The sequence below is a fragment of the Vigna unguiculata genome, unplaced genomic scaffold, assembly GCF_037176805.1.
Source record: "Vigna unguiculata cultivar grain cowpea cultivar isolate G323 ecotype 2 unplaced genomic scaffold, ASM3717680v1 ptg000026l_ERROPOS8475000, whole genome shotgun sequence".
NCBI classification, from domain to species: Eukaryota; Viridiplantae; Streptophyta; class Magnoliopsida; order Fabales; family Fabaceae; genus Vigna; species Vigna unguiculata.
The window spans coordinates 102912-127722 of NW_028196671.1; the positions used below are offsets into that span (position 1 = coordinate 102912).

The 24811-nt window shown below is 46.6% G+C and overlaps 68 non-coding genes and 7 pseudogenes across 68 annotated transcripts; all 75 read left to right on the forward strand.

Annotated features, from left to right (window-relative positions):
- The first annotated feature begins 34 nt into the window (after positions 1–34).
- On the forward strand, positions 35–153 carry LOC146878159 (5S ribosomal RNA). The gene has a single exon (XR_014989598.1). It is a non-coding gene; the product is annotated as a 5S ribosomal RNA (ribosomal RNA).
- Positions 154–371: 218 nt separating this feature from the next.
- Positions 372–490, forward strand: LOC146878160 (5S ribosomal RNA). Its single transcript, XR_014989599.1, has one exon. It is a non-coding gene; the product is annotated as a 5S ribosomal RNA (ribosomal RNA).
- A 218-nt stretch (positions 491–708) lies between these two features.
- LOC146878161 (5S ribosomal RNA) lies at positions 709–827 on the forward strand. The gene has a single exon (XR_014989320.1). It is a non-coding gene; the product is annotated as a 5S ribosomal RNA (ribosomal RNA).
- Positions 828–1045: 218 nt separating this feature from the next.
- LOC146878162 (5S ribosomal RNA) lies at positions 1046–1164 on the forward strand. Its single transcript, XR_014989878.1, has one exon. It is a non-coding gene; the product is annotated as a 5S ribosomal RNA (ribosomal RNA).
- Positions 1165–1373: 209 nt separating this feature from the next.
- Positions 1374–1492, forward strand: LOC146878163 (5S ribosomal RNA). Its single transcript, XR_014989904.1, has one exon. It is a non-coding gene; the product is annotated as a 5S ribosomal RNA (ribosomal RNA).
- Positions 1493–1710: 218 nt separating this feature from the next.
- LOC146878164 (5S ribosomal RNA) lies at positions 1711–1829 on the forward strand. Its single transcript, XR_014989431.1, has one exon. It is a non-coding gene; the product is annotated as a 5S ribosomal RNA (ribosomal RNA).
- A 218-nt stretch (positions 1830–2047) lies between these two features.
- Positions 2048–2166, forward strand: LOC146878165 (5S ribosomal RNA; annotated as a pseudogene).
- A 194-nt stretch (positions 2167–2360) lies between these two features.
- LOC146878166 (5S ribosomal RNA) lies at positions 2361–2479 on the forward strand. Its single transcript, XR_014989600.1, has one exon. It is a non-coding gene; the product is annotated as a 5S ribosomal RNA (ribosomal RNA).
- Positions 2480–2685: 206 nt separating this feature from the next.
- LOC146878167 (5S ribosomal RNA) lies at positions 2686–2804 on the forward strand. The gene has a single exon (XR_014989602.1). It is a non-coding gene; the product is annotated as a 5S ribosomal RNA (ribosomal RNA).
- A 218-nt stretch (positions 2805–3022) lies between these two features.
- Positions 3023–3141, forward strand: LOC146878168 (5S ribosomal RNA). Its single transcript, XR_014989603.1, has one exon. It is a non-coding gene; the product is annotated as a 5S ribosomal RNA (ribosomal RNA).
- A 218-nt stretch (positions 3142–3359) lies between these two features.
- Positions 3360–3478, forward strand: LOC146878169 (5S ribosomal RNA). Its single transcript, XR_014989604.1, has one exon. It is a non-coding gene; the product is annotated as a 5S ribosomal RNA (ribosomal RNA).
- A 218-nt stretch (positions 3479–3696) lies between these two features.
- LOC146878170 (5S ribosomal RNA) lies at positions 3697–3815 on the forward strand (annotated as a pseudogene).
- Positions 3816–4009: 194 nt separating this feature from the next.
- Positions 4010–4128, forward strand: LOC146878171 (5S ribosomal RNA). The gene has a single exon (XR_014989605.1). It is a non-coding gene; the product is annotated as a 5S ribosomal RNA (ribosomal RNA).
- Positions 4129–4346: 218 nt separating this feature from the next.
- LOC146878172 (5S ribosomal RNA) lies at positions 4347–4465 on the forward strand. The gene has a single exon (XR_014989606.1). It is a non-coding gene; the product is annotated as a 5S ribosomal RNA (ribosomal RNA).
- Positions 4466–4683: 218 nt separating this feature from the next.
- LOC146878173 (5S ribosomal RNA) lies at positions 4684–4802 on the forward strand. Its single transcript, XR_014989607.1, has one exon. It is a non-coding gene; the product is annotated as a 5S ribosomal RNA (ribosomal RNA).
- A 218-nt stretch (positions 4803–5020) lies between these two features.
- LOC146878174 (5S ribosomal RNA) lies at positions 5021–5139 on the forward strand. The gene has a single exon (XR_014989608.1). It is a non-coding gene; the product is annotated as a 5S ribosomal RNA (ribosomal RNA).
- A 218-nt stretch (positions 5140–5357) lies between these two features.
- LOC146878175 (5S ribosomal RNA) lies at positions 5358–5476 on the forward strand. The gene has a single exon (XR_014989609.1). It is a non-coding gene; the product is annotated as a 5S ribosomal RNA (ribosomal RNA).
- A 218-nt stretch (positions 5477–5694) lies between these two features.
- On the forward strand, positions 5695–5813 carry LOC146878176 (5S ribosomal RNA). Its single transcript, XR_014989610.1, has one exon. It is a non-coding gene; the product is annotated as a 5S ribosomal RNA (ribosomal RNA).
- Positions 5814–6031: 218 nt separating this feature from the next.
- On the forward strand, positions 6032–6150 carry LOC146878177 (5S ribosomal RNA). Its single transcript, XR_014989611.1, has one exon. It is a non-coding gene; the product is annotated as a 5S ribosomal RNA (ribosomal RNA).
- Positions 6151–6368: 218 nt separating this feature from the next.
- LOC146878178 (5S ribosomal RNA) lies at positions 6369–6487 on the forward strand. The gene has a single exon (XR_014989455.1). It is a non-coding gene; the product is annotated as a 5S ribosomal RNA (ribosomal RNA).
- Positions 6488–6705: 218 nt separating this feature from the next.
- Positions 6706–6824, forward strand: LOC146878179 (5S ribosomal RNA). Its single transcript, XR_014989879.1, has one exon. It is a non-coding gene; the product is annotated as a 5S ribosomal RNA (ribosomal RNA).
- A 209-nt stretch (positions 6825–7033) lies between these two features.
- Positions 7034–7152, forward strand: LOC146878180 (5S ribosomal RNA). The gene has a single exon (XR_014989905.1). It is a non-coding gene; the product is annotated as a 5S ribosomal RNA (ribosomal RNA).
- A 218-nt stretch (positions 7153–7370) lies between these two features.
- On the forward strand, positions 7371–7489 carry LOC146878181 (5S ribosomal RNA). The gene has a single exon (XR_014989315.1). It is a non-coding gene; the product is annotated as a 5S ribosomal RNA (ribosomal RNA).
- A 218-nt stretch (positions 7490–7707) lies between these two features.
- On the forward strand, positions 7708–7826 carry LOC146878182 (5S ribosomal RNA). The gene has a single exon (XR_014989613.1). It is a non-coding gene; the product is annotated as a 5S ribosomal RNA (ribosomal RNA).
- A 206-nt stretch (positions 7827–8032) lies between these two features.
- LOC146878183 (5S ribosomal RNA) lies at positions 8033–8151 on the forward strand. The gene has a single exon (XR_014989275.1). It is a non-coding gene; the product is annotated as a 5S ribosomal RNA (ribosomal RNA).
- A 218-nt stretch (positions 8152–8369) lies between these two features.
- On the forward strand, positions 8370–8488 carry LOC146878184 (5S ribosomal RNA). The gene has a single exon (XR_014989880.1). It is a non-coding gene; the product is annotated as a 5S ribosomal RNA (ribosomal RNA).
- A 209-nt stretch (positions 8489–8697) lies between these two features.
- Positions 8698–8816, forward strand: LOC146878185 (5S ribosomal RNA). The gene has a single exon (XR_014989266.1). It is a non-coding gene; the product is annotated as a 5S ribosomal RNA (ribosomal RNA).
- A 218-nt stretch (positions 8817–9034) lies between these two features.
- On the forward strand, positions 9035–9153 carry LOC146878186 (5S ribosomal RNA). Its single transcript, XR_014989265.1, has one exon. It is a non-coding gene; the product is annotated as a 5S ribosomal RNA (ribosomal RNA).
- A 218-nt stretch (positions 9154–9371) lies between these two features.
- On the forward strand, positions 9372–9490 carry LOC146878187 (5S ribosomal RNA). Its single transcript, XR_014989906.1, has one exon. It is a non-coding gene; the product is annotated as a 5S ribosomal RNA (ribosomal RNA).
- A 218-nt stretch (positions 9491–9708) lies between these two features.
- On the forward strand, positions 9709–9827 carry LOC146878188 (5S ribosomal RNA). The gene has a single exon (XR_014989614.1). It is a non-coding gene; the product is annotated as a 5S ribosomal RNA (ribosomal RNA).
- A 218-nt stretch (positions 9828–10045) lies between these two features.
- On the forward strand, positions 10046–10164 carry LOC146878189 (5S ribosomal RNA). The gene has a single exon (XR_014989615.1). It is a non-coding gene; the product is annotated as a 5S ribosomal RNA (ribosomal RNA).
- Positions 10165–10370: 206 nt separating this feature from the next.
- Positions 10371–10489, forward strand: LOC146878190 (5S ribosomal RNA). Its single transcript, XR_014989276.1, has one exon. It is a non-coding gene; the product is annotated as a 5S ribosomal RNA (ribosomal RNA).
- A 218-nt stretch (positions 10490–10707) lies between these two features.
- Positions 10708–10826, forward strand: LOC146878191 (5S ribosomal RNA). Its single transcript, XR_014989882.1, has one exon. It is a non-coding gene; the product is annotated as a 5S ribosomal RNA (ribosomal RNA).
- Positions 10827–11035: 209 nt separating this feature from the next.
- LOC146878192 (5S ribosomal RNA) lies at positions 11036–11154 on the forward strand. Its single transcript, XR_014989907.1, has one exon. It is a non-coding gene; the product is annotated as a 5S ribosomal RNA (ribosomal RNA).
- A 218-nt stretch (positions 11155–11372) lies between these two features.
- On the forward strand, positions 11373–11491 carry LOC146878193 (5S ribosomal RNA). Its single transcript, XR_014989883.1, has one exon. It is a non-coding gene; the product is annotated as a 5S ribosomal RNA (ribosomal RNA).
- Positions 11492–11709: 218 nt separating this feature from the next.
- Positions 11710–11828, forward strand: LOC146878194 (5S ribosomal RNA). Its single transcript, XR_014989616.1, has one exon. It is a non-coding gene; the product is annotated as a 5S ribosomal RNA (ribosomal RNA).
- Positions 11829–12034: 206 nt separating this feature from the next.
- LOC146878195 (5S ribosomal RNA) lies at positions 12035–12153 on the forward strand. The gene has a single exon (XR_014989331.1). It is a non-coding gene; the product is annotated as a 5S ribosomal RNA (ribosomal RNA).
- Positions 12154–12371: 218 nt separating this feature from the next.
- LOC146878196 (5S ribosomal RNA) lies at positions 12372–12490 on the forward strand. Its single transcript, XR_014989617.1, has one exon. It is a non-coding gene; the product is annotated as a 5S ribosomal RNA (ribosomal RNA).
- A 206-nt stretch (positions 12491–12696) lies between these two features.
- Positions 12697–12815, forward strand: LOC146878197 (5S ribosomal RNA). Its single transcript, XR_014989332.1, has one exon. It is a non-coding gene; the product is annotated as a 5S ribosomal RNA (ribosomal RNA).
- A 218-nt stretch (positions 12816–13033) lies between these two features.
- Positions 13034–13152, forward strand: LOC146878198 (5S ribosomal RNA). Its single transcript, XR_014989884.1, has one exon. It is a non-coding gene; the product is annotated as a 5S ribosomal RNA (ribosomal RNA).
- A 209-nt stretch (positions 13153–13361) lies between these two features.
- LOC146878199 (5S ribosomal RNA) lies at positions 13362–13480 on the forward strand. The gene has a single exon (XR_014989908.1). It is a non-coding gene; the product is annotated as a 5S ribosomal RNA (ribosomal RNA).
- Positions 13481–13698: 218 nt separating this feature from the next.
- Positions 13699–13817, forward strand: LOC146878200 (5S ribosomal RNA). The gene has a single exon (XR_014989618.1). It is a non-coding gene; the product is annotated as a 5S ribosomal RNA (ribosomal RNA).
- A 218-nt stretch (positions 13818–14035) lies between these two features.
- On the forward strand, positions 14036–14154 carry LOC146878201 (5S ribosomal RNA). The gene has a single exon (XR_014989360.1). It is a non-coding gene; the product is annotated as a 5S ribosomal RNA (ribosomal RNA).
- Positions 14155–14372: 218 nt separating this feature from the next.
- On the forward strand, positions 14373–14491 carry LOC146878202 (5S ribosomal RNA). Its single transcript, XR_014989374.1, has one exon. It is a non-coding gene; the product is annotated as a 5S ribosomal RNA (ribosomal RNA).
- A 218-nt stretch (positions 14492–14709) lies between these two features.
- On the forward strand, positions 14710–14828 carry LOC146878203 (5S ribosomal RNA; annotated as a pseudogene).
- Positions 14829–15022: 194 nt separating this feature from the next.
- On the forward strand, positions 15023–15141 carry LOC146878204 (5S ribosomal RNA). Its single transcript, XR_014989466.1, has one exon. It is a non-coding gene; the product is annotated as a 5S ribosomal RNA (ribosomal RNA).
- A 218-nt stretch (positions 15142–15359) lies between these two features.
- Positions 15360–15478, forward strand: LOC146878205 (5S ribosomal RNA). The gene has a single exon (XR_014989885.1). It is a non-coding gene; the product is annotated as a 5S ribosomal RNA (ribosomal RNA).
- Positions 15479–15687: 209 nt separating this feature from the next.
- Positions 15688–15806, forward strand: LOC146878206 (5S ribosomal RNA). The gene has a single exon (XR_014989909.1). It is a non-coding gene; the product is annotated as a 5S ribosomal RNA (ribosomal RNA).
- A 218-nt stretch (positions 15807–16024) lies between these two features.
- On the forward strand, positions 16025–16143 carry LOC146878207 (5S ribosomal RNA). The gene has a single exon (XR_014989291.1). It is a non-coding gene; the product is annotated as a 5S ribosomal RNA (ribosomal RNA).
- A 218-nt stretch (positions 16144–16361) lies between these two features.
- On the forward strand, positions 16362–16480 carry LOC146878208 (5S ribosomal RNA). The gene has a single exon (XR_014989619.1). It is a non-coding gene; the product is annotated as a 5S ribosomal RNA (ribosomal RNA).
- A 206-nt stretch (positions 16481–16686) lies between these two features.
- On the forward strand, positions 16687–16805 carry LOC146878209 (5S ribosomal RNA). Its single transcript, XR_014989277.1, has one exon. It is a non-coding gene; the product is annotated as a 5S ribosomal RNA (ribosomal RNA).
- Positions 16806–17023: 218 nt separating this feature from the next.
- Positions 17024–17142, forward strand: LOC146878210 (5S ribosomal RNA). Its single transcript, XR_014989886.1, has one exon. It is a non-coding gene; the product is annotated as a 5S ribosomal RNA (ribosomal RNA).
- A 209-nt stretch (positions 17143–17351) lies between these two features.
- Positions 17352–17470, forward strand: LOC146878211 (5S ribosomal RNA). Its single transcript, XR_014989910.1, has one exon. It is a non-coding gene; the product is annotated as a 5S ribosomal RNA (ribosomal RNA).
- A 218-nt stretch (positions 17471–17688) lies between these two features.
- Positions 17689–17807, forward strand: LOC146878212 (5S ribosomal RNA). Its single transcript, XR_014989887.1, has one exon. It is a non-coding gene; the product is annotated as a 5S ribosomal RNA (ribosomal RNA).
- Positions 17808–18025: 218 nt separating this feature from the next.
- LOC146878213 (5S ribosomal RNA) lies at positions 18026–18144 on the forward strand. Its single transcript, XR_014989620.1, has one exon. It is a non-coding gene; the product is annotated as a 5S ribosomal RNA (ribosomal RNA).
- Positions 18145–18350: 206 nt separating this feature from the next.
- On the forward strand, positions 18351–18469 carry LOC146878214 (5S ribosomal RNA). The gene has a single exon (XR_014989333.1). It is a non-coding gene; the product is annotated as a 5S ribosomal RNA (ribosomal RNA).
- Positions 18470–18687: 218 nt separating this feature from the next.
- LOC146878215 (5S ribosomal RNA) lies at positions 18688–18806 on the forward strand. The gene has a single exon (XR_014989888.1). It is a non-coding gene; the product is annotated as a 5S ribosomal RNA (ribosomal RNA).
- A 209-nt stretch (positions 18807–19015) lies between these two features.
- LOC146878216 (5S ribosomal RNA) lies at positions 19016–19134 on the forward strand. The gene has a single exon (XR_014989911.1). It is a non-coding gene; the product is annotated as a 5S ribosomal RNA (ribosomal RNA).
- A 218-nt stretch (positions 19135–19352) lies between these two features.
- Positions 19353–19471, forward strand: LOC146878217 (5S ribosomal RNA). Its single transcript, XR_014989621.1, has one exon. It is a non-coding gene; the product is annotated as a 5S ribosomal RNA (ribosomal RNA).
- A 218-nt stretch (positions 19472–19689) lies between these two features.
- LOC146878218 (5S ribosomal RNA) lies at positions 19690–19808 on the forward strand. The gene has a single exon (XR_014989622.1). It is a non-coding gene; the product is annotated as a 5S ribosomal RNA (ribosomal RNA).
- Positions 19809–20026: 218 nt separating this feature from the next.
- Positions 20027–20145, forward strand: LOC146878219 (5S ribosomal RNA). Its single transcript, XR_014989375.1, has one exon. It is a non-coding gene; the product is annotated as a 5S ribosomal RNA (ribosomal RNA).
- A 218-nt stretch (positions 20146–20363) lies between these two features.
- On the forward strand, positions 20364–20482 carry LOC146878220 (5S ribosomal RNA; annotated as a pseudogene).
- A 194-nt stretch (positions 20483–20676) lies between these two features.
- On the forward strand, positions 20677–20795 carry LOC146878221 (5S ribosomal RNA; annotated as a pseudogene).
- A 194-nt stretch (positions 20796–20989) lies between these two features.
- LOC146878222 (5S ribosomal RNA) lies at positions 20990–21108 on the forward strand. Its single transcript, XR_014989624.1, has one exon. It is a non-coding gene; the product is annotated as a 5S ribosomal RNA (ribosomal RNA).
- A 218-nt stretch (positions 21109–21326) lies between these two features.
- LOC146878223 (5S ribosomal RNA) lies at positions 21327–21445 on the forward strand. The gene has a single exon (XR_014989625.1). It is a non-coding gene; the product is annotated as a 5S ribosomal RNA (ribosomal RNA).
- A 218-nt stretch (positions 21446–21663) lies between these two features.
- Positions 21664–21782, forward strand: LOC146878224 (5S ribosomal RNA). The gene has a single exon (XR_014989626.1). It is a non-coding gene; the product is annotated as a 5S ribosomal RNA (ribosomal RNA).
- Positions 21783–22000: 218 nt separating this feature from the next.
- Positions 22001–22119, forward strand: LOC146878225 (5S ribosomal RNA). Its single transcript, XR_014989376.1, has one exon. It is a non-coding gene; the product is annotated as a 5S ribosomal RNA (ribosomal RNA).
- Positions 22120–22337: 218 nt separating this feature from the next.
- LOC146878226 (5S ribosomal RNA) lies at positions 22338–22456 on the forward strand (annotated as a pseudogene).
- A 194-nt stretch (positions 22457–22650) lies between these two features.
- Positions 22651–22769, forward strand: LOC146878227 (5S ribosomal RNA; annotated as a pseudogene).
- Positions 22770–22963: 194 nt separating this feature from the next.
- Positions 22964–23082, forward strand: LOC146878228 (5S ribosomal RNA). Its single transcript, XR_014989627.1, has one exon. It is a non-coding gene; the product is annotated as a 5S ribosomal RNA (ribosomal RNA).
- Positions 23083–23300: 218 nt separating this feature from the next.
- Positions 23301–23419, forward strand: LOC146878229 (5S ribosomal RNA). The gene has a single exon (XR_014989628.1). It is a non-coding gene; the product is annotated as a 5S ribosomal RNA (ribosomal RNA).
- A 206-nt stretch (positions 23420–23625) lies between these two features.
- On the forward strand, positions 23626–23744 carry LOC146878230 (5S ribosomal RNA). The gene has a single exon (XR_014989477.1). It is a non-coding gene; the product is annotated as a 5S ribosomal RNA (ribosomal RNA).
- A 218-nt stretch (positions 23745–23962) lies between these two features.
- On the forward strand, positions 23963–24081 carry LOC146878231 (5S ribosomal RNA). Its single transcript, XR_014989629.1, has one exon. It is a non-coding gene; the product is annotated as a 5S ribosomal RNA (ribosomal RNA).
- A 209-nt stretch (positions 24082–24290) lies between these two features.
- Positions 24291–24409, forward strand: LOC146878232 (5S ribosomal RNA). The gene has a single exon (XR_014989912.1). It is a non-coding gene; the product is annotated as a 5S ribosomal RNA (ribosomal RNA).
- A 218-nt stretch (positions 24410–24627) lies between these two features.
- Positions 24628–24746, forward strand: LOC146878233 (5S ribosomal RNA). The gene has a single exon (XR_014989630.1). It is a non-coding gene; the product is annotated as a 5S ribosomal RNA (ribosomal RNA).
- The last annotated feature ends 65 nt before the right edge of the window (positions 24747–24811 follow it).

Consider the following 24811-nt stretch of genomic DNA (forward strand, 5'->3'; position numbering starts at 1 on the left):
AACCCATATGTACATTGATCGTGCAATACTTCACAGGTGCGATCATACCAGCACTAATGCACCGGATCCCATCAGAACTCCGCAGTTAAGCGTGCTTGGGCGAGAGTAGTACTAGGATGGGTGACCTCCTGGGAAGTCCTCGTGTTGCACCTCTTTTTTACGTTATTTTCTTTTCCTACGTTCTTTTCATCACTGTTTTCTTTTGCAATCAAATCCTAAATTATCACCTAAATCATTCCAACTGACTACTACCAAAATCTCTTCAGACCAAAACAACCCACCTCACGTCCCCGTGCCCCCGCGCCGCGCCAAGTGTTCAAACTTAGGCCCAATGCGAAACCCATATGTACATTGATCGTGCAATACTTCACAGGTGCGATCATACCAGCACTAATGCACCGGATCCCATCAGAACTCCGCAGTTAAGCGTGCTTGGGCGAGAGTAGTACTAGGATGGGTGACCTCCTGGGAAGTCCTCGTGTTGCACCTCTTTTTTACGTTATTTTCTTTTCCTACGTTCTTTTCATCACTGTTTTCTTTTGCAATCAAATCCTAAATTATCACCTAAATCATTCCAACTGACTACTACCAAAATCTCTTCAGACCAAAACAACCCACCTCACGTCCCCGTGCCCCCGCGCCGCGCCAAGTGTTCAAACTTAGGCCCAATGCGAAACCCATATGTACATTGATCGTGCAATACTTCACAGGTGCGATCATACCAGCACTAATGCACCGGATCCCATCAGAACTCCGCAGTTAAGCGTGCTTGGGCGAGAGTAGTACTAGGATGGGTGACCTCCTGGGAATTCCTCGTGTTGCACCTCTTTTTTACGTTATTTTCTTTTCCTACGTTCTTTTCATCACTGTTTTCTTTTGCAATCAAATCCTAAATTATCACCTAAATCATTCCAACTGACTACTACCAAAATCTCTTCAGACCAAAACAACCCACCTCACGTCCCCGTGCCCCCGCGCCGCGCCAAGTGTTCAAACTTAGGCCCAATGCGAAACCCATATGTACATTGATCGTGCAATACTTCACAGGTGCGATCATACCAGCACTAATGCACCGGATCCCATCAGAACTCCGCAGTTAAGCGTGCTTGGGCGAGAGTAGTACTAGGATGGGTGACCTCTTGGGAAGTCCTCGTGTTGCACCTCTTTTTTACGTTATTTTCTTTTCCTACGTTCTTTTCATCACTGTTTTCTTTTGCAATCAAATCCTAAATCATTCCAACTGACTACTACCAAAATCTCTTCAGACCAAAACAACCCACCTCACGTCCCCGTGCCCCCGCGCCGCCGCGCCAAGTGTTCAAACTTAGGCTCAATGCGAAACCCATATGTACATTGATCGTGCAATACTTCACAGGTGCGATCATACCAGCACTAATGCACCGGATCCCATCAGAACTCCGCAGTTAAGCGTGCTTGGGCGAGAGTAGTACTAAGATGGGTGACCTCCTGGGAAGTCCTCGTGTTGCACCTCTTTTTTACGTTATTTTCTTTTCCTACGTTCTTTTCATCACTGTTTTCTTTTGCAATCAAATCCTAAATTATCACCTAAATCATTCCAACTGACTACTACCAAAATCTCTTCAGACCAAAACAACCCACCTCACGTCCCCGTGCCCCCGCGCCGCGCCAAGTGTTCAAACTTAGGCCCAATGCGAAACCCATATGTACATTGATCGTGCAATACTTCACAGGTGCGATCATACCAGCACTAATGCACCGGATCCCATCAGAACTCCGCAGTTAAGCGTGCTTGGGCGAGAGTAGTACTAGGATGGGTGACCTCCTGGGAATTCCTCGTGTTGCACCTCTTTTTTACGTTATTTTCTTTTCCTACGTTCTTTTCATCACTGTTTTCTTTTGCAATCAAATCCTAAATTATCACCTAAATCATTCCAACTGACTACTACCAAAATCTCTTCAGACCAAAACAACCCACCTCACGTCCCCGTGCCCCCGCGCCGCGCCAAGTGTTCAAACTTAGGCCCAATGCGAAACCCATATGTACATTGATCGTGCAATACTTCACAGGTGCGATCATACCAGCACTAATGCACCGGATCCCATCAGAACTCCGCAGTTAAGCGTGCTTGGGCGAGAGTAGTACTAGGATGGGTGACCTCCTGGGAAGTCCTATTTTCTTTTCCTACGTTCTTTTCATCACTGTTTTCTTTTGCAATCAAATCCTAAATTATCACCTAAATCATTCCAACTGACTACTACCAAAATCTCTTCAGACCAAAACAACCCACCTCACGTCCCCGTGCCCCCGCGCCGCGCCAAGTGTTCAAACTTAGGCCCAATGCGAAACCCATATGTACATTGATCGTGCAATACTTCACAGGTGCGATCATACCAGCACTAATGCACCGGATCCCATCAGAACTCCGCAGTTAAGCGTGCTTGGGCGAGAGTAGTACTAGGATGGGTGACCTCCTGGGAAGTCCTCGTGTTGCACCTCTTTTTTACGTTATTTTCTTTTCCTACGTTCTTTTCATCACTGTTTTCTTTTGCAATCAAATCCAAAATCATTCCAACTGACTACTACCAAAATCTCTTCAGACCAAAACAACCCACCTCACGTCCCCGTGCCCCCGCGCCGCGCCAAGTGTTCAAACTTAGGCCCAATGCGAAACCCATATGTACATTGATCGTGCAATACTTCACAGGTGCGATCATACCAGCACTAATGCACCGGATCCCATCAGAACTCCGCAGTTAAGCGTGCTTGGGCGAGAGTAGTACTAGGATGGGTGACCTCCTGGGAAGTCCTCGTGTTGCACCTCTTTTTTACGTTATTTTCTTTTCCTACGTTCTTTTCATCACTGTTTTCTTTTGCAATCAAATCCTAAATTATCACCTAAATCATTCCAACTGACTACTACCAAAATCTCTTCAGACCAAAACAACCCACCTCACGTCCCCGTGCCCCCGCGCCGCGCCAAGTGTTCAAACTTAGGCCCAATGCGAAACCCATATGTACATTGATCGTGCAATACTTCACAGGTGCGATCATACCAGCACTAATGCACCGGATCCCATCAGAACTCCGCAGTTAAGCGTGCTTGGGCGAGAGTAGTACTAGGATGGGTGACCTCCTGGGAAGTCCTCGTGTTGCACCTCTTTTTTACGTTATTTTCTTTTCCTACGTTCTTTTCATCACTGTTTTCTTTTGCAATCAAATCCTAAATTATCACCTAAATCATTCCAACTGACTACTACCAAAATCTCTTCAGACCAAAACAACCCACCTCACGTCCCCGTGCCCCCGCGCCGCGCCAAGTGTTCAAACTTAGGCCCAATGCGAAACCCATATGTACATTGATCGTGCAATACTTCACAGGTGCGATCATACCAGCACTAATGCACCGGATCCCATCAGAACTCCGCAGTTAAGCGTGCTTGGGCGAGAGTAGTACTAGGATGGGTGACCTCCTGGGAAGTCCTCGTGTTGCACCTCTTTTTTACGTTATTTTCTTTTCCTACGTTCTTTTCATCACTGTTTTCTTTTGCAATCAAATCCTAAATTATCACCTAAATCATTCCAACTGACTACTACCAAAATCTCTTCAGACCAAAACAACCCACCTCACGTCCCCGTGCCCCCGCGCCGCGCCAAGTGTTCAAACTTAGGCCCAATGCGAAACCCATATGTACATTGATCGTGCAATACTTCACAGGTGCGATCATACCAGCACTAATGCACCGGATCCCATCAGAACTCCGCAGTTAAGCGTGCTTGGGCGAGAGTAGTACTAGGATGGGTGACCTCCTGGGAAGTCCTATTTTCTTTTCCTACGTTCTTTTCATCACTGTTTTCTTTTGCAATCAAATCCTAAATTATCACCTAAATCATTCCAACTGACTACTACCAAAATCTCTTCAGACCAAAACAACCCACCTCACGTCCCCGTGCCCCCGCGCCGCGCCAAGTGTTCAAACTTAGGCCCAATGCGAAACCCATATGTACATTGATCGTGCAATACTTCACAGGTGCGATCATACCAGCACTAATGCACCGGATCCCATCAGAACTCCGCAGTTAAGCGTGCTTGGGCGAGAGTAGTACTAGGATGGGTGACCTCCTGGGAAGTCCTCGTGTTGCACCTCTTTTTTACGTTATTTTCTTTTCCTACGTTCTTTTCATCACTGTTTTCTTTTGCAATCAAATCCTAAATTATCACCTAAATCATTCCAACTGACTACTACCAAAATCTCTTCAGACCAAAACAACCCACCTCACGTCCCCGTGCCCCCGCGCCGCGCCAAGTGTTCAAACTTAGGCCCAATGCGAAACCCATATGTACATTGATCGTGCAATACTTCACAGGTGCGATCATACCAGCACTAATGCACCGGATCCCATCAGAACTCCGCAGTTAAGCGTGCTTGGGCGAGAGTAGTACTAGGATGGGTGACCTCCTGGGAAGTCCTCGTGTTGCACCTCTTTTCTACGTTATTTTCTTTTCCTACGTTCTTTTCATCACTGTTTTCTTTTGCAATCAAATCCTAAATTATCACCTAAATCATTCCAACTGACTACTACCAAAATCTCTTCAGACCAAAACAACCCACCTCACGTCCCCGTGCCCCCGCGCCGCGCCAAGTGTTCAAACTTAGGCCCAATGCGAAACCCATATGTACATTGATCGTGCAATACTTCACAGGTGCGATCATACCAGCACTAATGCACCGGATCCCATCAGAACTCCGCAGTTAAGCGTGCTTGGGCGAGAGTAGTACTAGGATGGGTGACCTCCTGGGAAGTCCTCGTGTTGCACCTCTTTTTTACGTTATTTTCTTTTCCTACGTTCTTTTCATCACTGTTTTCTTTTGCAATCAAATCCTAAATTATCACCTAAATCATTCCAACTGACTACTACCAAAATCTCTTCAGACCAAAACAACCCACCTCACGTCCCCGTGCCCCCGCGCCGCGCCAAGTGTTCAAACTTAGGCCCAATGCGAAACCCATATGTACATTGATCGTGCAATACTTCACAGGTGCGATCATACCAGCACTAATGCACCGGATCCCATCAGAACTCCGCAGTTAAGCGTGCTTGGGCGAGAGTAGTACTAGGATGGGTGACCTCCTGGGAAGTCCTCGTGTTGCACCTCTTTTTTACGTTATTTTCTTTCCCTACGTTCTTTTCATCACTGTTTTCTTTTGCAATCAAATCCTAAATTATCACCTAAATCATTCCAACTGACTACTACCAAAATCTCTTCAGACCAAAACAACCCACCTCACGTCCCCGTGCCCCCGCGCCGCGCCAAGTGTTCAAACTTAGGCCCAATGCGAAACCCATATGTACATTGATCGTGCAATACTTCACAGGTGCGATCATACCAGCACTAATGCACCGGATCCCATCAGAACTCCGCAGTTAAGCGTGCTTGGGCGAGAGTAGTACTAGGATGGGTGACCTCCTGGGAAGTCCTCGTGTTGCACCTCTTTTTTACGTTATTTTCTTTTCCTACGTTCTTTTCATCACTGTTTTCTTTTGCAATCAAATCCTAAATTATCACCTAAATCATTCCAACTGACTACTACCAAAATCTCTTCAGACCAAAACAACCCACCTCACGTCCCCGTGCCCCCGCGCCGCGCCAAGTGTTCAAACTTAGGCCCAATGCGAAACCCATATGTACATTGATCGTGCAATACTTCACAGGTGCGATCATACCAGCACTAATGCACCGGATCCCATCAGAACTCCGCAGTTAAGCGTGCTTGGGCGAGAGTAGTACTAGGATGGGTGACCTCCTGGGAAGTCCTCGTGTTGCACCTCTTTTTTACGTTATTTTCTTTTCCTACGTTCTTTTCATCACTGTTTTCTTTTGCAATCAAATCCTAAATTATCACCTAAATCATTCCAACTGACTACTACCAAAATCTCTTCAGACCAAAACAACCCACCTCACGTCCCCGTGCCCCCGCGCCGCGCCAAGTGTTCAAACTTAGGCCCAATGCGAAACCCATATGTACATTGATCGTGCAATACTTCACAGGTGCGATCATACCAGCACTAATGCACCGGATCCCATCAGAACTCCGCAGTTAAGCGTGCTTGGGCGAGAGTAGTACTAGGATGGGTGACCTCCTGGGAAGTCCTCGTGTTGCACCTCTTTTTTACGTTATTTTCTTTTCCTACGTTCTTTTCATCACTGTTTTCTTTTGCAATCAAATCCTAAATTATCACCTAAATCATTCCAACTGACTACTACCAAAATCTCTTCAGACCAAAACAACCCACCTCACGTCCCCGTGCCCCCGCGCCGCGCCAAGTGTTCAAACTTAGGCCCAATGCGAAACCCATATGTACATTGATCGTGCAATACTTCACAGGTGCGATCATACCAGCACTAATGCACCGGATCCCATCAGAACTCCGCAGTTAAGCGTGCTTGGGCGAGAGTAGTACTAGGATGGGTGACCTCCTGGGAATTCCTCGTGTTGCACCTCTTTTTTACGTTATTTTCTTTTCCTACGTTCTTTTCATCACTGTTTTCTTTTGCAATCAAATCCTAAATTATCACCTAAATCATTCCAACTGACTACTACCAAAATCTCTTCAGACCAAAACAACCCACCTCACGTCCCCGTGCCCCCGCGCCGCGCCAAGTGTTCAAACTTAGGCCCAATGCGAAACCCATATGTACATTGATCGTGCAATACTTCACAGGTGCGATCATACCAGCACTAATGCACCGGATCCCATCAGAACTCCGCAGTTAAGCGTGCTTGGGCGAGAGTAGTACTAGGATGGGTGACCTCTTGGGAAGTCCTCGTGTTGCACCTCTTTTTTACGTTATTTTCTTTTCCTACGTTCTTTTCATCACTGTTTTCTTTTGCAATCAAATCCTAAATCATTCCAACTGACTACTACCAAAATCTCTTCAGACCAAAACAACCCACCTCACGTCCCCGTGCCCCCGCGCCGCCGCGCCAAGTGTTCAAACTTAGGCTCAATGCGAAACCCATATGTACATTGATCGTGCAATACTTCACAGGTGCGATCATACCAGCACTAATGCACCGGATCCCATCAGAACTCCGCAGTTAAGCGTGCTTGGGCGAGAGTAGTACTAAGATGGGTGACCTCCTGGGAAGTCCTCGTGTTGCACCTCTTTTTTACGTTATTTTCTTTTCCTACGTTCTTTTCATCACTGTTTTCTTTTGCAATCAAATCCTAAATTATCACCTAAATCATTCCAACTGACTACTACCAAAATCTCTTCAGACCAAAACAACCCACCTCACGTCCCCGTGCCCCCGCGCCGCGCCAAGTGTTCAAACTTAGGCCCAATGCGAAACCCATATGTACATTGATCGTGCAATACTTCACAGGTGCGATCATACCAGCACTAATGCATCGGATCCCATCAGAACTCCGCAGTTAAGCGTGCTTGGGCGAGAGTAGTACTAGGATGGGTGACCTCCTGGGAAGTCCTCGTGTTGCACCTCTTTTTTACGTTATTTTCTTTTCCTACGTTCTTTTCATCACTGTTTTCTTTTGCAATCAAATCCTAAATTATCACCTAAATCATTCCAACTGACTACTACCAAAATCTCTTCAGACCAAAACAACCCACCTCACGTCCCCGTGCCCCCGCGCCGCGCCAAGTGTTCAAACTTAGGCCCAATGCGAAACCCATATGTACATTGATCGTGCAATACTTCACAGGTGCGATCATACCAGCACTAATGCACCGGATCCCATCAGAACTCCGCAGTTAAGCGTGCTTGGGCGAGAGTAGTACTAGGATGGGTGACCTCCTGGGAAGTCCTCGTGTTGCACCTCTTTTTTACGTTATTTTCTTTTCCTACGTTCTTTTCATCACTGTTTTCTTTTGCAATCAAATCCTAAATCATTCCAACTGACTACTACCAAAATCTCTTCAGACCAAAACAACCCACCTCACGTCCCCGTGCCCCCGCGCCGCGCCAAGTGTTCAAACTTAGGCCCAATGCGAAACCCATATGTAGATTGATCGTGCAATACTTCACAGGTGCGATCATACTAGCACTAATGCACCGGATCCCATCAGAACTCCGCAGTTAAGCGTGCTTGGGCGAGAGTAGTACTAGGATGGGTGACCTCCTGGGAATTCCTCGTGTTGCACCTCTTTTTTACGTTATTTTCTTTTCCTACGTTCTTTTCATCACTGTTTTCTTTTGCAATCAAATCCTAAATTATCACCTAAATCATTCCAACTGACTACTACCAAAATCTCTTCAGACCAAAACAACCCACCTCACGTCCCCGTGCCCCCGCGCCGCGCCAAGTGTTCAAACTTAGGCCCAATGCGAAACCCATATGTACATTGATCGTGCAATACTTCACAGGTGCGATCATACCAGCACTAATGCACCGGATCCCATCAGAACTCCGCAGTTAAGCGTGCTTGGGCGAGAGTAGTACTAGGATGGGTGACCTCTTGGGAAGTCCTCGTGTTGCACCTCTTTTTTACGTTATTTTCTTTTCCTACGTTCTTTTCATCACTGTTTTCTTTTGCAATCAAATCCTAAATCATTCCAACTGACTACTACCAAAATCTCTTCAGACCAAAACAACCCACCTCACGTCCCCGTGCCCCCGCGCCGCCGCGCCAAGTGTTCAAACTTAGGCTCAATGCGAAACCCATATGTACATTGATCGTGCAATACTTCACAGGTGCGATCATACCAGCACTTATGCACCGGATCCCATCAGAACTCCGCAGTTAAGCGTGCTTGGGCGAGAGTAGTACTAAGATGGGTGACCTCCTGGGAAGTCCTCGTGTTGCACCTCTTTTTTACGTTATTTTCTTTTCCTACGTTCTTTTCATCACTGTTTTCTTTTGCAATCAAATCCTAAATTATCACCTAAATCATTCCAACTGACTACTACCAAAATCTCTTCAGACCAAAACAACCCACCTCACGTCCCCGTGCCCCCGCGCCGCGCCAAGTGTTCAAACTTAGGCCCAATGCGAAACCCATATGTACATTGATCGTGCAATACTTCACAGGTGCGATTATACCAGCACTAATGCACCGGATCCCATCAGAACTCCGCAGTTAAGCGTGCTTGGGCGAGAGTAGTACTAGGATGGGTGACCTCTTGGGAAGTCCTCGTGTTGCACCTCTTTTTTACGTTATTTTCTTTTCCTACGTTCTTTTCATCACTGTTTTCTTTTGCAATCAAATCCTAAATTATCACCTAAATCATTCCAACTGACTACTACCAAAATCTCTTCAGACCAAAACAACCCACCTCACGTCCCCGTGCCCCCGCGCCGCGCCAAGTGTTCAAACTTAGGCTCAATGCGAAACCCATATGTACATTGATCGTGCAATACTTCACAGGTGCGATCATACCAGCACTAATGCACCGGATCCCATCAGAACTCCGCAGTTAAGCGTGCTTGGGCGAGAGTAGTACTAAGATGGGTGACCTCCTGGGAAGTCCTCGTGTTGCACCTCTTTTTTACGTTATTTTCTTTTCCTACGTTCTTTTCATCACTGTTTTCTTTTGCAATCAAATCCTAAATTATCACCTAAATCATTCCAACTGACTACTACCAAAATCTCTTCAGACCAAAACAACCCACCTCACGTCCCCGTGCCCCCGCGCCGCGCCAAGTGTTCAAACTTAGGCCCAATGCGAAACCCATATGTACATTGATCGTGCAATACTTCACAGGTGCGATCATACCAGCACTAATGCACCGGATCCCATCAGAACTCCGCAGTTAAGCGTGCTTGGGCGAGAGTAGTACTAGGATGGGTGACCTCCTGGGAAGTCCTCGTGTTGCACCTCTTTTTTACGTTATTTTCTTTTCCTACGTTCTTTTCATCACTGTTTTCTTTTGCAATCAAATCCTAAATTATCACCTAAATCATTCCAACTGACTACTACCAAAATCTCTTCAGACCAAAACAACCCACCTCACGTCCCCGTGCCCCCGCGCCGCGCCAAGTGTTCAAACTTAGGCCCAATGCGAAACCCATATGTACATTGATCGTGCAATACTTCACAGGTGCGATCATACCAGCACTAATGCACCGGATCCCATCAGAACTCCGCAGTTAAGCGTGCTTGGGCGAGAGTAGTACTAGGATGGGTGACCTCCTGGGAAGTCCTCGTGTTGCACCTCTTTTTTACGTTATTTTCTTTTCCTACGTTCTTTTCATCACTGTTTTCTTTTGCAATCAAATCCTAAATCATTCCAACTGACTACTACCAAAATCTCTTCAGACCAAAACAACCCACCTCACGTCCCCGTGCCCCCGCGCCGCGCCAAGTGTTCAAACTTAGGCCCAATGCGAAACCCATATGTAGATTGATCGTGCAATACTTCACAGGTGCGATCATACTAGCACTAATGCACCGGATCCCATCAGAACTCCGCAGTTAAGCGTGCTTGGGCGAGAGTAGTACTAGGATGGGTGACCTCCTGGGAATTCCTCGTGTTGCACCTCTTTTTTACGTTATTTTCTTTTCCTACGTTCTTTTCATCACTGTTTTCTTTTGCAATCAAATCCTAAATTATCACCTAAATCATTCCAACTGACTACTACCAAAATCTCTTCAGACCAAAACAACCCACCTCACGTCCCCGTGCCCCCGCGCCGCGCCAAGTGTTCAAACTTAGGCCCAATGCGAAACCCATATGTACATTGATCGTGCAATACTTCACAGGTGCGATCATACCAGCACTAATGCACCGGATCCCATCAGAACTCCGCAGTTAAGCGTGCTTGGGCGAGAGTAGTACTAGGATGGGTGACCTCTTGGGAAGTCCTCGTGTTGCACCTCTTTTTTACGTTATTTTCTTTTCCTACGTTCTTTTCATCACTGTTTTCTTTTGCAATCAAATCCTAAATCATTCCAACTGACTACTACCAAAATCTCTTCAGACCAAAACAACCCACCTCACGTCCCCGTGCCCCCGCGCCGCCGCGCCAAGTGTTCAAACTTAGGCTCAATGCGAAACCCATATGTACATTGATCGTGCAATACTTCACAGGTGCGATCATACCAGCACTAATGCACCGGATCCCATCAGAACTCCGCAGTTAAGCGTGCTTGGGCGAGAGTAGTACTAAGATGGGTGACCTCCTGGGAAGTCCTCGTGTTGCACCTCTTTTTTACGTTATTTTCTTTTCCTACGTTCTTTTCATCACTGTTTTCTTTTGCAATCAAATCCTAAATTATCACCTAAATCATTCCAACTGACTACTACCAAAATCTCTTCAGACCAAAACAACCCACCTCACGTCCCCGTGCCCCCGCGCCGCGCCAAGTGTTCAAACTTAGGCCCAATGCGAAACCCATATGTACATTGATCGTGCAATACTTCACAGGTGCGATCATACCAGCACTAATGCACCGGATCCCATCAGAACTCCGCAGTTAAGCGTGCTTGGGCGAGAGTAGTACTAGGATGGGTGACCTCTTGGGAAGTCCTCGTGTTGCACCTCTTTTTTACGTTATTTTCTTTTCCTACGTTCTTTTCATCACTGTTTTCTTTTGCAATCAAATCCTAAATTATCACCTAAATCATTCCAACTGACTACTACCAAAATCTCTTCAGACCAAAACAACCCACCTCACGTCCCCGTGCCCCCGCGCCGCGCCAAGTGTTCAAACTTAGGCCCAATGCGAAACCCATATGTACATTGATCGTGCAATACTTCACAGGTGCGATCATACCAGCACTAATGCACCGGATCCCATCAGAACTCCGCAGTTAAGCGTGCTTGGGCGAGAGTAGTACTAGGATGGGTGACCTCCTGGGAAGTCCTCGTGTTGCACCTCTTTTTTACGTTATTTTCTTTTCCTACATTCTTTTCATCACTGTTTTCTTTTGCAATCAAATCCTAAATCATTCCAACTGACTACTACCAAAATCTCTTCAGACCAAAACAACCCACCTCACGTCCCCGTGCCCCCGCGCCGCGCCAAGTGTTCAAACTTAGGCCCAATGCGAAACCCATAGGTACATTGATCGTGCAATACTTCACAGGTGCGATCATACCAACACTAATGCACCGGATCCCATCAGAACTCCGCAGTTAAGCGTGCTTGGGCGAGAGTAGTACTAGGATGGGTGACCTCCTGGGAATTCCTCGTGTTGCACCTCTTTTTTACGTTATTTTCTTTTCCTACGTTCTTTTCATCACTGTTTTCTTTTGCAATCAAATCCTAAATTATCACCTAAATCATTCCAACTGACTACTACCAAAATCTCTTCAGACCAAAACAACCCACCTCACGTCCCCGTGCCCCCGCGCCGCGCCAAGTGTTCAAACTTAGGCCCAATGCGAAACCCATATGTACATTGATCGTGCAATACTTCACAGGTGCGATCATACCAGCACTAATGCACCGGATCCCATCAGAACTCCGCAGTTAAGCGTGCTTGGGCGAGAGTAGTACTAGGATGGGTGACCTCCTGGGAAGTCCTCGTGTTGCACCTCTTTTTTACGTTATTTTCTTTTCCTACATTCTTTTCATCACTGTTTTCTTTTGCAATCAAATCCTAAATCATTCCAACTGACTACTACCAAAATCTCTTCAGACCAAAACAACCCACCTCACGTCCCCGTGCCCCCGCGCCGCGCCAAGTGTTCAAACTTAGGCCCAATGCGAAACCCATAGGTACATTGATCGTGCAATACTTCACAGGTGCGATCATACCAACACTAATGCACCGGATCCCATCAGAACTCCGCAGTTAAGCGTGCTTGGGCGAGAGTAGTACTAGGATGGGTGACCTCCTGGGAATTCCTCGTGTTGCACCTCTTTTTTACGTTATTTTCTTTTCCTACGTTCTTTTCATCACTGTTTTCTTTTGCAATCAAATCCTAAATTATCACCTAAATCATTCCAACTGACTACTACCAAAATCTCTTCAGACCAAAACAACCCACCTCACGTCCCCGTGCCCCCGCGCCGCGCCAAGTGTTCAAACTTAGGCCCAATGCGAAACCCATATGTACATTGATCGTGCAATACTTCACAGGTGCGATCATACCAGCACTAATGCACCGGATCCCATCAGAACTCCGCAGTTAAGCGTGCTTGGGCGAGAGTAGTACTAGGATGGGTGACCTCTTGGGAAGTCCTCGTGTTGCACCTCTTTTTTACGTTATTTTCTTTTCCTACGTTCTTTTCATCACTGTTTTCTTTTGCAATCAAATCCTAAATCATTCCAACTGACTACTACCAAAATCTCTTCAGACCAAAACAACCCACCTCACGTCCCCGTGCCCCCGCGCCGCCGCGCCAAGTGTTCAAACTTAGGCTCAATGCGAAACCCATATGTACATTGATCGTGCAATACTTCACAGGTGCGATCATACCAGCACTAATGCACCGGATCCCATCAGAACTCCGCAGTTAAGCGTGCTTGGGCGAGAGTAGTACTAAGATGGGTGACCTCCTGGGAAGTCCTCGTGTTGCACCTCTTTTTTACGTTATTTTCTTTTCCTACGTTCTTTTCATCACTGTTTTCTTTTGCAATCAAATCCTAAATTATCACCTAAATCATTCCAACTGACTACTACCAAAATCTCTTCAGACCAAAACAACCCACCTCACGTCCCCGTGCCCCCGCGCCGCGCCAAGTGTTCAAACTTAGGCCCAATGCGAAACCCATATGTACATTGATCGTGCAATACTTCACAGGTGCGATCATACCAGCACTAATGCACCGGATCCCATCAGAACTCCGCAGTTAAGCGTGCTTGGGCGAGAGTAGTACTAGGATGGGTGACCTCCTGGGAAGTCCTCGTGTTGCACCTCTTTTTTACGTTATTTTCTTTTCCTACGTTCTTTTCATCACTGTTTTCTTTTGCAATCAAATCCTAAATTATCACCTAAATCATTCCAACTGACTACTACCAAAATCTCTTCAGACCAAAACAACCCACCTCACGTCCCCGTGCCCCCGCGCCGCGCCAAGTGTTCAAACTTAGGCCCAATGCGAAACCCATATGTACATTGATCGTGCAATACTTCACAGGTGCGATCATACCAGCACTAATGCACCGGATCCCATCAGAACTCCGCAGTTAAGCGTGCTTGGCCGAGAGTAGTACTAGGATGGGTGACCTCCTGGGAAGTCCTCGTGTTGCACCTCTTTTTTACGTTATTTTCTTTTCCTACGTTCTTTTCATCACTGTTTTCTTTTGCAATCAAATCCTAAATTATCACCTAAATCATTCCAACTGACTACTACCAAAATCTCTTCAGACCAAAACAACCCACCTCACGTCCCCGTGCCCCCGCGCCGCGCCAAGTGTTCAAACTTAGGCCCAATGCGAAACCCATATGTACATTGATCGTGCAATACTTCACAGGTGCGATCATACTAGCACTAATGCACCGGATCCCATCAGAACTCTGCAGTTAAGCGTGCTTGGGCGAGAGTAGTACTAGGATGGGTGACCTCCTGGGAAGTCCTCGTGTTGCACCTCTTTTTTACGTTATTTTCTTTTCCTACGTTCTTTTCATCACTGTTTTCTTTTGCAATCAAATCCTAAATTATCACCTAAATCATTCCAACTGACTACTACCAAAATCTCTTCAGACCAAAACAACCCACCTCACGTCCCCGTGCCCCCGCGCCGCGCCAAGTGTTCAAACTTAGGCCCAATGCGAAACCCATATGTACATTGATCGTGCAATACTTCACAGGTACGATCATACCAGCACTAATGCATCGGATCCCATCAGAACTCCGCAGTTAAGCGTGCTTGGGCGAGAGTAGTACTAGGATGGGTGACCTCCTGGGAAGTCCTATTTTCTTTTCCTACGTTCTTTTCATCACTGTTTTCTTTTGCAATCAAATCCTAAATTATCACCTAAATCATTCCAACTGACTACTACCAAAATCTCTTCAGACCAAAACAACCCACCTCACGTCCCCGTGCCCCCGCGCCGCGCCAAGTGTTCAAACTTAGGCCCAATGCGAAACCCATATGTACATTGATCGTGCAATACTTCACAGGTGCGATCATACCAGCACTAATGCACCGGATCCCATCAGAACTCCGCAGTTAAGCGTGCTTGGGCGAGAGTAGTACTAGGATGGGTGACCTCCTGGGAATTCCTCGTGTTGCACCTCTTTTTTACGTTATTTTCTTTTCCTACGTTCTTTTCATCACTGTTTTCTTTTGCAATCAAATCCTAAATTATCACCTAAATCATTCCAACTGACTACTACCAAAATCTCTTCAGACCAAAACAACCCACCTCACGTCCCCGTGCCCCCGCGCCGCGCCAAGTGTTCAAACTTAGGCCCAATGCGAAACCCATATGTACATTGATCGTGCAATACTTCACAGGTGCGATCATACCAGCACTAATGCACCGGATCCCATCAGAACTCCGCAGTTAAGCGTGCTTGGGCGAGAGTAGTACTAGGATGGGTGACCTCTTGGGAAGTCCTCGTGTTGCACCTCTTTTTTACGTTATTTTCTTTTCCTACGTTCTTTTCATCACTGTTTTCTTTTGCAATCAAATCCTAAATCATTCCAACTGACTACTACCAAAATCTCTTCAGACCAAAACAACCCACCTCACGTCCCCGTGCCCCCGCGCCGCCGCGCCAAGTGTTCAAACTTAGGCTCAATGCGAAACCCATATGTACATTGATCGTGCAATACTTCACAGGTGCGATCATACCAGCACTAATGCACCGGATCCCATCAGAACTCCGCAGTTAAGCGTGCTTGGGCGAGAGTAGTACTAAGATGGGTGACCTCCTGGGAAGTCCTCGTGTTGCACCTCTTTTTTACGTTATTTTCTTTTCCTACGTTCTTTTCATCACTGTTTTCTTTTGCAATCAAATCCTAAATTATCACCTAAATCATTCCAACTGACTACTACCAAAATCTCTTCAGACCAAAACAACCCACCTCACGTCCCCGTGCCCCCGCGCCGCGCCAAGTGTTCAAACTTAGGCCCAATGCGAAACCCATATGTACATTGATCGTGCAATACTTCACAGGTGCGATCATACCAGCACTAATGCACCGGATCCCATCAGAACTCCGCAGTTAAGCGTGCTTGGGTGAGAGTAGTACTAGGATGGGTGACCTCCTGGGAAGTCCTCGTGTTGCACCTCTTTTTTACGTTATTTTCTTTTCCTACGTTCTTTTCATCACTGTTTTCTTTTGCAATCAAATCCTAAATTATCACCTAAATCATTCCAACTGACTACTACCAAAATCTCTTCAGACCAAAACAACCCACCTCACGTCCCCGTGCCCCCGCGCCGCGCCAAGTGTTCAAACTTAGGCCCAATGCGAAACCCATATGTACATTGATCGTGCAATACTTCACAGGTGCGATCATACCAGCACTAATGCACCGGATCCCATCAGAACTCCGCAGTTAAGCGTGCTTGGGCGAGAGTAGTACTAGGATGGGTGACCTCCTGGGAAGTCCTCGTGTTGCACCTCTTTTTTACGTTATTTTCTTTTCCTACGTTCTTTTCATCACTGTTTTCTTTTGCAATCAAATCCTAAATCATTCCAACTGACTACTACCAAAATCTCTTCAGACCAAAACAACCCACCTCACGTCCCCGTGCCCCCGCGCCGCGCCAAGTGTTCAAACTTAGGCCCAATGCGAAACCCATATGTAGATTGATCGTGCAATACTTCACAGGTGCGATCATACTAGCACTAATGCACCGGATCCCATCAGAACTCCGCAGTTAAGCGTGCTTGGGCGAGAGTAGTACTAGGATGGGTGACCTCCTGGGAATTCCTCGTGTTGCACCTCTTTTTTACGTTATTTTCTTTTCCTACGTTCTTTTCATCACTGTTTTCTTTTGCAATCAAATCCTAAATTATCACCTAAATCATTCCAACTGACTACTACCAAAATCTCTTCAGACCAAAACAACCCACCTCACGTCCCCGTGCCCCCGCGCCGCGCCAAGTGTTCAAACTTAGGCCCAATGCGAAACCCATATGTACATTGATCGTGCAATACTTCACAGGTGCGATCATACCAGCACTAATGCACCGGATCCCATCAGAACTCCGCAGTTAAGCGTGCTTGGGCGAGAGTAGTACTAGGATGGGTGACCTCTTGGGAAGTCCTCGTGTTGCACCTCTTTTTTACGTTATTTTCTTTTCCTACGTTCTTTTCATCACTGTTTTCTTTTGCAATCAAATCCTAAATCATTCCAACTGACTACTACCAAAATCTCTTCAGACCAAAACAACCCACCTCACGTCCCCGTGCCCCAGCGCCGCCGCGCCAAGTGTTCAAACTTAGGCTCAATGCGAAACCCATATGTACATTGATCGTGCAATACTTCACAGGTGCGATCATACCAGCACTAATGCACCGGATCCCATCAGAACTCCGCAGTTAAGCGTGCTTGGGCGAGAGTAGTACTAAGATGGGTGACCTCCTGGGAAGTCCTCGTGTTGCACCTCTTTTTTACGTTATTTTCTTTTCCTACGTTCTTTTCATCACTGTTTTCTTTTGCAATCAAATCCTAAATTATCACCTAAATCATTCCAACTGACTACTACCAAAATCTCTTCAGACCAAAACAACCCACCTCACGTCCCCGTGCCCCCGCGCCGCGCCAAGTGTTCAAACTTAGGCCCAATGCGAAACCCATATGTACATTGATCGTGCAATACTTCACAGGTGCGATCATACCAGCACTAATGCACCGGATCCCATCAGAACTCCGCAGTTAAGCGTGCTTGGGCGAGAGTAGTACTAGGATGGGTGACCTCTTGGGAAGTCCTCGTGTTGCACCTCTTTTTTACGTTATTTTCTTTTCCTACGTTCTTTTCATCACTGTTTTCTTTTGCAATCAAATCCTAAATTATCACCTAAATCATTCCAACTGACTACTACCAAAATCTCTTCAGACCAAAACAACCCACCTCACGTCCCCGTGCCCCCGCGCCGCGCCAAGTGTTCAAACTTAGGCCCAATGCGAAACCCATATGTACATTGATCGTGCAATACTTCACAGGTGCGATCATACCAGCACTAATGCACCGGATCCCATCAGAACTCCGCAGTTAAGCGTGCTTGGGCGAGAGTAGTACTAGGATGGGTGACCTCCTGGGAAGTCCTCGTGTTGCACCTCTTTTTTACGTTATTTTCTTTTCCTACATTCTTTTCATCACTGTTTTCTTTTGCAATCAAATCCTAAATCATTCCAACTGACTACTACCAAAATCTCTTCAGACCAAAACAACCCACCTCACGTCCCCGTGCCCCCGCGCCGCGCCAAGTGTTCAAACTTAGGCCCAATGCGAAACCCATATGTACATTGATCGTGCAATACTTCACAGGTGCGATCATACCAACACTAATGCACCGGATCCCATCAGAACTCCGCAGTTAAGCGTGCTTGGGCGAGAGTAGTACTAGGATGGGTGACCTCCTGGGAATTCCTCGTGTTGCACCTCTTTTTTACGTTATTTTCTTTTCCTACGTTCTTTTCATCACTGTTTTCTTTTGCAATCAAATCCTAAATTATCACCTAAATCATTCCAACTGACTACTACCAAAATCTCTTCAGACCAAAACAACCCACCTCACGTCCCCGTGCCCCCGCGCCGCGCCAAGTGTTCAAACTTAGGCCCAATGCGAAACCCATATGTACATTGATCGTGCAATACTTCACAGGTGCGATCATACCAGCACTAATGCACCGGATCCCATCAGAACTCCGCAGTTAAGCGTGCTTGGGCGAGAGTAGTACTAGGATGGGTGACCTCTTGGGAAGTCCTCGTGTTGCACCTCTTCTTTACGTTATTTTCTTTTCCTACGTTCTTTTCATCACTGTTTTCTTTTGCAATCAAATCCTAAATCATTCCAACTGACTACTACCAAAATCTCTTCAGACCAAAACAACCCACCTCACGTCCCCGTGCCCCCGCGCCGCCGCGCCAAGTGTTCAAACTTAGGCTCAATGCGAAACCCATATGTACATTGATCGTGCAATACTTCACAGGTGCGATCATACCAGCACTAATGCACCGGATCCCATCAGAACTCCGCAGTTAAGCGTGCTTGGGCGAGAGTAGTACTAAGATGGGTGACCTCCTGGGAAGTCCTCGTGTTGCACCTCTTTTTTACGTTATTTTCTTTTCCTACGTTCTTTTCATCACTGTTTTCTTTTGCAATCAAATCCTAAATTATCACCTAAATCATTCCAACTGACTACTACCAAAATCTCTTCAGACCAAAACAACCCACCTCACGTCCCCGTGCCCCCGCGCCGCGCCAAGTGTTCAAACTTAGGCCCAATGCGAAACCCATATGTACATTGATCGTGCAATACTTCACAGGTGCGATCATACCAGCACTAATGCACCGGATCCCATCAGAACTCCGCAGTTAAGCGTGCTTGGGCGAGAGTAGTACTAGGATGGGTGACCTCCTGGGAAGTCCTCGTGTTGCACCTCTTTTTTACGTTATTTTCTTTTCCTACGTTCTTTTCATCACTGTTTTCTTTTGCAATCAAATCCTAAATTATCACCTAAATCATTCCAACTGACTACTACCAAAATCTCTTCAGACCAAAACAACCCACCTCACGTCCCCGTGCCCCCGCGCCGCGCCAAGTGTTCAAACTTAGGCCCAATGCGAAACCCATATGTACATTGATCGTGCAATACTTCACAGGTGCGATCATACCAGCACTAATGCACCGGATCCCATCAGAACTCCGCAGTTAAGCGTGCTTGGGCGAGAGTAGTACTAGGATGGGTGACCTCCTGGGAAGTCCTCGTGTTGCACCTCTTTTTTACGTTATTTTCTTTTCCTACGTTCTTTTCATCACTGTTTTCTTTTGCAATCAAATCCTAAATTATCACCTAAATCATTCCAACTGACTACTACCAAAATCTCTTCAGACCAAAACAACCCACCTCACGTCCCCGTGCCCCCGCGCCGCGCCAAGTGTTCAAACTTAGGCCCAATGCGAAACCCATATGTACATTGATCGTGCAATACTTCACAGGTGCGATCATACTAGCACTAATGCACCGGATCCCATCAGAACTCTGCAGTTAAGCGTGCTTGGGCGAGAGTAGTACTAGGATGGGTGACCTCCTGGGAAGTCCTCGTGTTGCACCTCTTTTTTACGTTATTTTCTTTTCCTACGTTCTTTTCATCACTGTTTTCTTTTGCAATCAAATCCTAAATTATCACCTAAATCATTCCAACTGACTACTACCAAAATCTCTTCAGACCAAAACAACCCACCTCACGTCCCCGTGCCCCCGCGCCGCGCCAAGTGTTCAAACTTAGGCCCAATGCGAAACCCATATGTACATTGATCGTGCAATACTTCACAGGTGCGATCATACCAGCACTAATGCACCGGATCCCATCAGAACTCCGCAGTTAAGCGTGCTTGGGCGAGAGTAGTACTAGGATGGGTGACCTCCTGGGAAGTCCTATTTTCTTTTCCTACGTTCTTTTCATCACTGTTTTCTTTTGCAATCAAATCCTAAATTATCACCTAAATCATTCCAACTGACTACTACCAAAATCTCTTCAGACCAAAACAACCCACCTCACGTCCCCGTGCCCCCGCGCCGCGCCAAGTGTTCAAACTTAGGCCCAATGCGAAACCCATATGTACATTGATCGTGCAATACTTCACAGGTGCGATCATACCAGCACTAATGCACCGGATCCCATCAGAACTCCGCAGTTAAGCGTGCTTGGGCGAGAGTAGTACTAGGATGGGTGACCTCCTGGGAAGTCCTATTTTCTTTTCCTACGTTCTTTTCATCACTGTTTTCTTTTGCAATCAAATCCTAAATTATCACCTAAATCATTCCAACTGACTACTACCAAAATCTCTTCAGACCAAAACAACCCACCTCACGTCCCCGTGCCCCCGCGCCGCGCCAAGTGTTCAAACTTAGGCCCAATGCGAAACCCATATGTACATTGATCGTGCAATACTTCACAGGTGCGATCATACCAGCACTAATGCACCGGATCCCATCAGAACTCCGCAGTTAAGCGTGCTTGGGCGAGAGTAGTACTAGGATGGGTGACCTCCTGGGAAGTCCTCGTGTTGCACCTCTTTTTTACGTTATTTTCTTTTCCTACGTTCTTTTCATCACTGTTTTCTTTTGCAATCAAATCCTAAATTATCACCTAAATCATTCCAACTGACTACTACCAAAATCTCTTCAGACCAAAACAACCCACCTCACGTCCCCGTGCCCCCGCGCCGCGCCAAGTGTTCAAACTTAGGCCCAATGCGAAACCCATATGTACATTGATCGTGCAATACTTCACAGGTGCGATCATACCAGCACTAATGCACCGGATCCCATCAGAACTCCGCAGTTAAGCGTGCTTGGGCGAGAGTAGTACTAGGATGGGTGACCTCCTGGGAAGTCCTCGTGTTGCACCTCTTTTTTACGTTATTTTCTTTCCCTACGTTCTTTTCATCACTGTTTTCTTTTGCAATCAAATCCTAAATTATCACCTAAATCATTCCAACTGACTACTACCAAAATCTCTTCAGACCAAAACAACCCACCTCACGTCCCCGTGCCCCCGCGCCGCGCCAAGTGTTCAAACTTAGGCCCAATGCGAAACCCATATGTACATTGATCGTGCAATACTTCACAGGTGCGATCATACCAGCACTAATGCACCGGATCCCATCAGAACTCCGCAGTTAAGCGTGCTTGGGCGAGAGTAGTACTAGGATGGGTGACCTCCTGGGAAGTCCTCGTGTTGCACCTCTTTTTTACGTTATTTTCTTTTCCTACGTTCTTTTCATCACTGTTTTCTTTTGCAATCAAATCCTAAATTATCACCTAAATCATTCCAACTGACTACTACCAAAATCTCTTCAGACCAAAACAACCCACCTCACGTCCCCGTGCCCCCGCGCCGCGCCAAGTGTTCAAACTTAGGCCCAATGCGAAACCCATATGTACATTGATCGTGCAATACTTCACAGGTGCGATCATACTAGCACTAATGCACCGGATCCCATCAGAACTCTGCAGTTAAGCGTGCTTGGGCGAGAGTAGTACTAGGATGGGTGACCTCCTGGGAAGTCCTCGTGTTGCACCTCTTTTTTACGTTATTTTCTTTTCCTACGTTCTTTTCATCACTGTTTTCTTTTGCAATCAAATCCTAAATTATCACCTAAATCATTCCAACTGACTACTACCAAAATCTCTTCAGACCAAAACAACCCACCTCACGTCCCCGTGCCCCCGCGCCGCGCCAAGTGTTCAAACTTAGGCCCAATGCGAAACCCATATGTACATTGATCGTGCAATACTTCACAGGTGCGATCATACCAGCACTAATGCACCGGATCCCATCAGAACTCCGCAGTTAAGCGTGCTTGGGCGAGAGTAGTACTAGGATGGGTGACCTCCTGGGAAGTCCTATTTTCTTTTCCTACGTTCTTTTCATCACTGTTTTCTTTTGCAATCAAATCCTAAATTATCACCTAAATCATTCCAACTGACTACTACCAAAATCTCTTCAGACCAAAACAACCCACCTCACGTCCCCGTGCCCCCGCGCCGCGCCAAGTGTTCAAACTTAGGCCCAATGCGAAACCCATATGTACATTGATCGTGCAATACTTCACAGGTGCGATCATACCAGCACTAATGCACCGGATCCCATCAGAACTCCGCAGTTAAGCGTGCTTGGGCGAGAGTAGTACTAGGATGGGTGACCTCCTGGGAAGTCCTATTTTCTTTTCCTACGTTCTTTTCATCACTGTTTTCTTTTGCAATCAAATCCTAAATTATCACCTAAATCATTCCAACTGACTACTACCAAAATCTCTTCAGACCAAAACAACCCACCTCACGTCCCCGTGCCCCCGCGCCGCGCCAAGTGTTCAAACTTAGGCCCAATGCGAAACCCATATGTACATTGATCGTGCAATACTTCACAGGTGCGATCATACCAGCACTAATGCACCGGATCCCATCAGAACTCCGCAGTTAAGCGTGCTTGGGCGAGAGTAGTACTAGGATGGGTGACCTCCTGGGAAGTCCTCGTGTTGCACCTCTTTTTTACGTTATTTTCTTTTCCTACGTTCTTTTCATCACTGTTTTCTTTTGCAATCAAATCCTAAATTATCACCTAAATCATTCCAACTGACTACTACCAAAATCTCTTCAGACCAAAACAACCCACCTCACGTCCCCGTGCCCCCGCGCCGCGCCAAGTGTTCAAACTTAGGCCCAATGCGAAACCCATATGTACATTGATCGTGCAATACTTCACAGGTGCGATCATACCAGCACTAATGCACCGGATCCCATCAGAACTCCGCAGTTAAGCGTGCTTGGGCGAGAGTAGTACTAGGATGGGTGACCTCCTGGGAAGTCCTCGTGTTGCACCTCTTTTTTACGTTATTTTCTTTTCCTACGTTCTTTTCATCACTGTTTTCTTTTGCAATCAAATCCTAAATCATTCCAACTGACTACTACCAAAATCTCTTCAGACCAAAACAACCCACCTCACGTCCCCGTGCCCCCGCGCCGCGCCAAGTGTTCAAACTTAGGCCCAATGCGAAACCCATATGTACATTGATCGTGCAATACTTCACAGGTGCGATCATACCAGCACTAATGCACCGGATCCCATCAGAACTCCGCAGTTAAGCGTGCTTGGGCGAGAGTAGTACTAGGATGGGTGACCTCCTGGGAATTCCTCGTGTTGCACCTCTTTTTTACGTTATTTTCTTTTCCTACGTTCTTTTCATCACTGTTTTCTTTTGCAATCAAATCCTAAATTATCACCTAAATCATTCCAACTGACTACTACCAAAATCTCTTCAGACCAAAACAACCCACCTCACGTCCCCGTGCCCCCGCGCCGCGCCAAGTGTTCAAACTTAGGCCCAATGCGAAACCCATATGTACATTGATCGTGCAATACTTCACAGGTGCGATCATACCAGCACTAATGCACCGGATCCCATCAGAACTCCGCAGTTAAGCGTGCTTGGGCGAGAGTAGTACTAGGATGGGTGACCTCCTGGGAAGTCCTCGTGTTGCACCTCTTTTTTACGTTATTTTCTTTTCCTACGTTCTTTTCATCACTGTTTTCTTTTGCAATCAAATCCTAAATCATTCCAACTGACTACTACCAAAATCTCTTCAGACCAAAACAACCCACCTCACGTCCCCGTGCCCCCGCGCCGCCGCGCCAAGTGTTCAAACTTAGGCTCAATGCGAAACCCATATGTACATTGATCGTGCAATACTTCACAGGTGCGATCATACCAGCACTAATGCACCGGATCCCATCAGAACTCCGCAGTTAAGCGTGCTTGGGCGAGAGTAGTACTAAGATGGGTGACCTCCTGGGAAGTCCTCGTGTTGCACCTCTTTTTTACGTTATTTTCTTTTCCTACGTTCTTTTCATCACTGTTTTCTTTTGCAATCAAATCCTAAATTATCACCTAAATCATTCCAACTGACTACTACCAAAATCTCTTCAGACCAAAACAACCCACCTCACGTCCCCGTGCCCCCGCGCCGCGCCAAGTGTTCAAACTTAGGCCCAATGCGAAACCCATATGTACATTGATCGTGCAATACTTCACAGGTGCGATCATACCAGCACTAATGCACCGGATCCCATCAGAACTCCGCAGTTAAGCGTGCTTGGGCGAGAGTAGTACTAGGATGGGTGACCTCCTGGGAAGTCCTCGTGTTGCACCTCTTTTTTACGTTATTTTCTTTTCCTACGTTCTTTTCATCACTGTTTTCTTTTGCAATCAAATCCTA